The following is a 7,482-nucleotide window of genomic DNA, read 5'->3' as shown; positions in this document are numbered from 1 at the left end:
TGTCCACAGAAGTAGAATGGAACATATCTGTGGAACACTACACAGCAACAAAATGGGAGGCCCAGGCCTTTATAGTCTTGTGCGATCAGTCACTGGATGTGGGCCACCCGGTGTTACGTACGTCTTTTCATTCTGATGTTTTGACATCTGGGACCTTTTGGATGTTGGGGGACGGCCCCTCCCAGGAGTAGCCAATTCCTAGAGAGAGTAAACCAGCCACCTGTGACCTTGCCTTTCATATGCAAACCAACCAATCCAGAGCCCACACCCCAACCACCTTCTCCGTGGACTCGCTCACACTCTGGACCACTGTCCCCCTGCCTTAATCACGCCGGGGCCAGGTACCAGACAGCTAGGGGCAGCCCTCCTGCCCCAGAGCCTGCGATTATTCAAACGAGCAGATCTTCAGCCTGCTTACCCTGCTTCACCCATTGCTTCCCGTGGAAACCACAGGCAAGGCTCTCTCCCATGTTCCTCCTGTTCCCGCCTCCTCCTGACCGGCCCTGCTGCTTCCCTGAGTGGCCCTGTGTGGCGGGCCCCCTCCTCCTGGGCTCTGTGAGTGGAACGAACCATCCTTGCAGTGGCCATTATTTCCTGATCTGTTGGCTTTACGCTACCCGAATTGTATTAAAACCTACATTTTAAAACACACCCTGGGAAGGGCCGGGACCCTGGAGGAGGCTACTCTCTGCAATGAGGGCCATCCCTGGAGGGGCCATCTACCGACAGGACTCCCAGCGGCCAGGGCGAGTCCTTCCTTGAATGGGGTGGTCGGAGTCCACCGCCAGTTCCTCACATCAAGGTCTAGATAACCTTCGTTCCAGGGCTGGGAGTAGGCGGGTGAGTGAGGCATCCAGCACCCTGAGAGCAAGTGCTGCCTACATTTTGGACCCTAGATGCCTCTCTTGCCTCACCCCTGTCCCCATCATGCTTCTCTCTCCTCTCTACCCAGCAACTAGGCAGATCCTGTATCCTTCCTTTGTCCCAACCCCCGCCCCCCCAGGGTTCCCTTCTCACTCAGGGTAAAAGCCAAAGACTTTCCTGTGCCCTGTGAGGCCCTACAAGATCTGGCCTCCATTGCATGCCTGCCTTCCTCTCCCGGTCGTCCCCTCACTAGTCCTCCACAGGCACATCCCACCCCAGGACATTTGCACTTCCATTGCCTCTGCCTGGAATACTCTTCCCCCAGATCTGCCCTTGACTCCCTCCCTCACTTCCCTCAGATCTTTGCTTGTCTACCATCCCTTCCTCGGCCACCTGCTCCCAAATCCCAACACTGCACCATCCCCAGCCCTTCCTATTCCTCTCCCCTGCTTTATTTTTCTCTGCCTAATGTACCATGCGTCTTACTTATTATTTCATTTAATGTCTTTTTTCTCCACTTGAATGTAAGTTCCAGGGGGATAAAAGGGAGGGGTTTTGGTCTATTTTGTTCATTGCTGGGATCCCACTGCCAAAAACAGTGCCAAGCACAGAGTATCAGAAACGGATTGGCTATGGGGCGCCTGGGTGGCACAGCGGTTGGGCATCTGCCTTCGGCTCAGGGTGTGATCCCGGCGTTATGGGATCGAGCCCCACGTCAGGCTCCTCTGCTATGAGCCTGCTTCTTCCTCTCCCACTCCCCCTGCTTGTGTTCCCTCTCTCGCTGGCTGTCTCTAATAAATAAATAAAATCTTTAAAAAAAAAAAAGGAAAAAAGAAAAGAAACGGATTGGCTGAATGACTACCGAGGGGCACATTCTGGGGTCTGTTCCTGCTGCTCCCTGAGGTAGACGCTGGTCCAACACCCGGCATGTACGGTTTAATTAAAGAAGCATCTTCGCATCACCGTCCTGCTCGCTCGCGTCCCTCTTTCATGTGTCTCCCCTCTCTCTCTTCTTTTATATCCATTTTCTTTCCCCTTCCCGCTTTTTGGTACTTGATGGAATCACATTAAACTAATAAAGCTTTCATTACTTGATTGTACCTGTAATTACGCACACTGAGAGCTGGGTTTGTTTTGATTTCCTGCGGACTTTTGGTCACTGATGCTTTTGAACACTTGCTTTTATTTTTCAGTGGCCACTTGACCCCCCTCCCTCCCCTCCGTGTTTTAAAAAGGATGAAAAGCTTAGAAAAACATCAGAAATATCCTTTTATTTTTCCCCGCAAATTGATTTGGAGAGTTTTGTTTTGATTTCCCTCTTGGAAAGGGTGGGTGTTAAAAAAAAAAAAAAAAAAACAACAACCCAGAATCACACGTTTCTAAACTGGCCAGCAGGCCGAGGATTCTGGGCTGGGAAGGACATGAAGTTCCTATTGACTGGGAAGGACGCTTTGAGGGCATCTGTAGTAAAAGGGGGGTTTGATATATTCCCTCGGCCTCCCTGGAGGCTGGGGAAGCTGGGTCTGAGCTGGGTATCCCCACCCTGGCACTGGTGCCCCTGGGGGCTGGACGCTTCTTGTGGGGGGCTGTCCTGTGCATTGTAGGGTCTAAGCAGCACTTTGGCCTCTAGTCACTGGATACTACTAGCACCTCCTCTCATTTTTTTTTTTAAGATTTTATTTGTCAGAGAGAGAGAGAGACAGAGCACAAGCAGGGGGAGCAGCAGGCAGAGGGAGAGGCAGGCTCCCCACTGAGCAGGGGGCCCCAAGTGGGACTCGATCCCAGGATCCTGGGATCATGACCCAAGCCGAAGGCAGACGCTGAACCGACTGAGCCACGCAGGCGCCCCACCTCCTCTCATTTATGACGGTCCACAAAGTCTCCACACATGGTGAATGTCCCCGGGAGGGCACAGGGAGCCCCGGCTGAGTACCCCTGGGTGAGATCGGCACTCATGTGATGCATATTCCTAGCAGCACTGTTCACGAGAGCTAGGAGGTGGCTGTCCGTCAGCTGATGAACCAGTCCACAAAATGTGGTCTGTCCATATGACGGAGTATTCACCAGCCACACAGAGGAATGAAGTATTGATGCATACCATGCCACGGACAGAACCTGGAACACAACATGCTAAGTGAAAGAAGCCAGACACGAAAGACTTGCATCTCGTATGATTCTATTTAACGTGAAATGTCCTGAAAAGGCAAACCTATAGGGACAGAAAGTAGATTAATGATTACCTGGGGCTGGAGGGCGGGGGGAGTGGGGGATGACTGTTTAATGGGGACAGGCCTTCCCTCCCCTCCCCTCCTTTCCCCCATCACTTAACATACAGCGTTATATTAGGTTCGGGCATAGAATCTAGTGACTCAACACTTCCATCCATCACCCTGTGCTCATCACCACAAGCGCCCTCCTTCATCCCCATCACCTATTCCCCCTCCCCCCACCCACCTCCCCTCTGGTAACCATCAGTGTGTCCTCTAGAGTTAAGAGTCTATTTTTTGGTTTGTCTCTCTCTCTCTTTCCCATTTGCTCATTTGTTTTGTTTCTTCAACTCCACATATGAGTGAAATCATATGGCGTTCATCTTTCTCTGACTCACTTATTTCACTTAGCATTATGCTCTCTAGCACATGCAGTCCACATGGTTGCAAATGGCAAGATCTCACTCTTTTTTATAGCTGAGTAGTATTCCATTGTATATGTATGTGTCCCGTCTTCGTTATCCCATCATCAGTCCATGGACACTGGGGCTGCTTCCGTAATTTGGCTATTGTAAGTAGTGCTGCTACAAACATCAGGGTGCATGTATCCCTTTGAATTAGTGTTGTTGTATTCTTTGGGTAAATACCCAGGAGTGCGATTGCTGGATTGTAGATAGTTCTATTTTTAATTTTTTGAGGCACCTCCATACTGTTTTCCGCAGCGACTGCACCCATTTGCATTAACGGGTACAGGGTTTCTTTTCGGGGGTGAAAAAGTTCTGGAACTAAATAGTGGTGATGGTCATTCAACATTGCCAATGTGTTTAATCCCCCTGCATTGCACACTTCAGAATGGTTAAAACGGTCAAGTTTTTGCTGCGTGTATTTTACGGCAATAAAACAGCAGCAACCACTCACGTGAGCTGCTTTTACTGGCGTCTATGACAGCAATTCACACACATCAGGACCCTGAAGGGTAAGAGGTTTGGTCCTTCTCCTGTCCCCCACTAGGACAGGAAGGCTCCTCCCGCCCCTACCCCCTTACTCACCCCAAAGGTGGGAGTTGCCGATTTGCAGGAATCATATTCTAATACACTGATTGCAGAAATCTTTCCCAAGGATGCGTATTTAGAAGGCATTATTTTGGCTATCTCTTGCTATACACAAAAGGCAGTGGCTTGCTTTGGCTGGGGGGCTCCCTTCTCCTCCATGGGGTCTCCCTTCCCCTGATGCACCCATCCAGCCCCTTCAACGGCCTGGTGGCTGAACGCCAGGGGAATGAACAAGGAAGCCAATGCGACATCAGACCTAGGCTCGGGAGTCCCCAGATGCCACCCCTACCATTTTTCTGTTCGTCAAAGCAAGTGACAAGGCAAGCCTGGGTTCAAGTTGGGGTTGTGGGCTGTATGTGTTGGTGGGAAGAGCGGCAGAGTATTGCCGCCATGATTTCCAGCCCTCCACGGGGATTAGGACGTCAGCGGGTGTTGGAAGGCTGTGGCCATCATCCGGGTGGGACATGATGCAGGCTTGGACAGAGCAGCCGCAGTGGAGGGGGACAGGGGACAAATCTTGGCATCAAAAGCGGCAATGCTGCCATGTCGGCTTGGGGCTCAGGATGGAATAAATAGAAAAGCTTTGAGTCTGCTCTTGGTCTAGGGCTGTTGTAATCCAGGGTTCTTTCTGGGTGGCCCAGGTGTGATGACTCAGGGCCATTTCCAGCATACTGTCTATACATGTGTGAGGGACACTCTGATGGGCAAAATGACTCTAGCAGCGAAACGGCCCACCTCACCGAGCAGCAGGGGCTGCATCTGGATAAAGAAGGTGCAGTTACTTCTCTATGCATTGGACTAGAAGATGCTCAAAGACACTCCATGTTGTTGTCCTCAGAGGTTTTTCCTGATAACTATTCCATAACTGTGGTTAACCTTCTTGCTTCTCAGGGAGAGAGGGGGACGGTGGTCATAGTCAGGGATTATGCAGACGACAGTAGGAGGAACCTGGAAAAAGTTGCTCTCAGATGGCAGCATAGACATCACTGGGCAATGATCGTGGGGTCCAGTAGCTTCACTTCTGAGGGACTAGCGGGATAAAGCAGGCAGCCCGAAGTTCTGGAAAAGGGTCTTTGGGACTGTCCTCTTCCATCTCCCTCAGGTAGACAGACGAGGGGACTGGTGGCCCAGGGCCACATGGGGAATTCGCTTCAGGGCCAGGACTAGAGCCCAGGGTGCTTACCCCAGGGCCTGACAGTCCTGGATGACTTCGCCTGCAATGGGGCTGGCAAACTCGTGGCCCTCCGAGAAGTTTCCTGGCCCCACGCCATGATGGTTTTGTCTTGCTTTACTTTGGTGAGGCCTATTGGGGTAGCTGCCTTCATGTAAAGAGGGGAATATTCCATGTAAGGATCTAGATTTCTGGCTCCTCTTAAACAGCTGGGAGAGGGAGCAAACTAGGTCCTCAAGTCTGCATGGCTCCCAGTGAATGGAGCTGAGAAGAAGCGGGTGTCCCTTTTAGAGCAGACAAGATGCCAAATGCTAGCTCTTCCTCCAGATCCTTGGGCCAGATGGCTGCCCAGTTTGGAGCAATTTTCTTTTGGTATCACACAGACACCAAAGAAAAGACTGGATCCTTTCACTTTTCCATCTGTGTCTTTTGTTAACTCTTAAAGAGTTATATTAGCCATAAGCTTGCTGGAAAATAAAGAGATAAATAAACAAATCAATAAATAGCTTGCTGGTAACCCCCAGGGATCTTTAGTAGGTACAGACGGGGACACACAGTAAAGGTGGTGAAAATGTCACAGGGGTTGGTTGATGGATCGGTGCAGAATGTTTAGGGTCACTGTGGCTCTGGCCCCAGGGGAGATGGGAGAGGAGCCTGTTCATCTTCATAAGGTTCCATTCAGAGGACTCCATTGTGATTGCTAATGTCATGTCTGTCCGAAGGGATTCCATTTGACGTGGAAGGTCCCTTTCCAGCGTGCTCTTGGGCCAGTGTTGGCTGGAGTGAGGTTCTTAGACCACGTAGCAGTGCTTCTTACTACGTGCTTCCCGACACCCACTCCCTGAGTTACCGGATTAGAAATTTTGGATGCAGGACCTGGGAGTTTGCATTTCGACAACTCCCCAGTGATTTTTTTAAAGTTGAGAGCCACTGTCCCAGCCCCTTGTATTTGTTAGCTCCCTCAGTATTTCAGACCTAGGAGTCTTGGCCCCCCCTTCCTAGATATGGCTTTAGATATGCATGCAAATTCTCCCTCCATCACTGGCTGGCAGGATGATCTCTTTCCTTTCTTGGGGACTCAGTATCTCTGTCTGTAAAATGGGTACACTGGGTTGCTGGCTGTTCTCCATTTGCCCCTTCCTGAGCCCCATATCTCTCTGCCCTTCTCAACCTGCTTTGTGCTCTGGGGGGCTGCCCTGCATGGACTGTGTCACCCGGTTCCTTTGCTTTCTGCTTCCTCTTGGAATTGGCCAGTGGAAGTCTCTGAGGAGAGAGTGGAGGGCAGAAGGAGAGACCGACTGGGGTATTCTATTTCCCCAGCTCCTTTTGGGCAGCTCTCTTCCCATGGTCTAGCGCTGCCCTCGCCTGGGGACACTACTCCCTTTCATTTGGCCAAACTTATCAATACTGCATTCTAGACTTGCAAGTGGCTAAGAGATCTTAAACGTTCTTCCCTGAAGAAGAGAAGCAGGAGCCACGTGACACAATGGACGTGTCAGCTAACGCTGCAGCGGTGGTCACGTGGCAATCAGTGTATCCAGCGCACACTTCGTAGGCCTTACACTTGCACCACGTTACGTGCCAATTATAGCTCAATAAAGCTGGAAATGGAAAAAAAAATTAAAAACATGGTTATACATCTGGGAAAAAAGAGAGACCTTATATTAAATGCTCCTCAATTAAACCTTTTGGATGTCCGCCTATTTCTGGCTGGAACCCTGACTGATACCATAACATCCCAGAGGCTTAAGGAAGATCAGGACACATGGCCTGACACTTAGCAAATGGCTCTTGCTACCCCCTGCTGTTAGGATTACTTTGAGGATGACTACTATTTTCCTTAGTGTTACCTCCGTGTAACTAGAATTACAGACTCTGCTAGTTGGAAATAACCACAGCGATAAGAAAGAGGAGACTAGTGCCTGGTCTGTATTTGCTGAGTGAATAAATGGATTTCTTCCGTTGGGGGCACTTCTCCCTTTGCACCTGGGGGGTTGTGTGTGTGTGTGTGCTCATTGCAGGAAAATGTACCTTCTTGTTTCACTGGGAGGCTTTGTGAATTCTCTCATCTGAGCCAACACGGGGCAGGTCATGGAGTATTTATTCTACTGCCCGTGGCTGATGGCTGGGGTGGGGACGGGACCTGAGACAGGGTCGTGAGGACCCAGGGCTGAGGACACGGGGACTG

Source organism: Ailuropoda melanoleuca, chromosome 12 (genome assembly GCF_002007445.2).
Source record: "Ailuropoda melanoleuca isolate Jingjing chromosome 12, ASM200744v2, whole genome shotgun sequence".
Classification (NCBI taxonomy): domain Eukaryota; kingdom Metazoa; phylum Chordata; class Mammalia; order Carnivora; family Ursidae; genus Ailuropoda; species Ailuropoda melanoleuca.
This window is presented reverse-complemented; position numbering follows the sequence as displayed.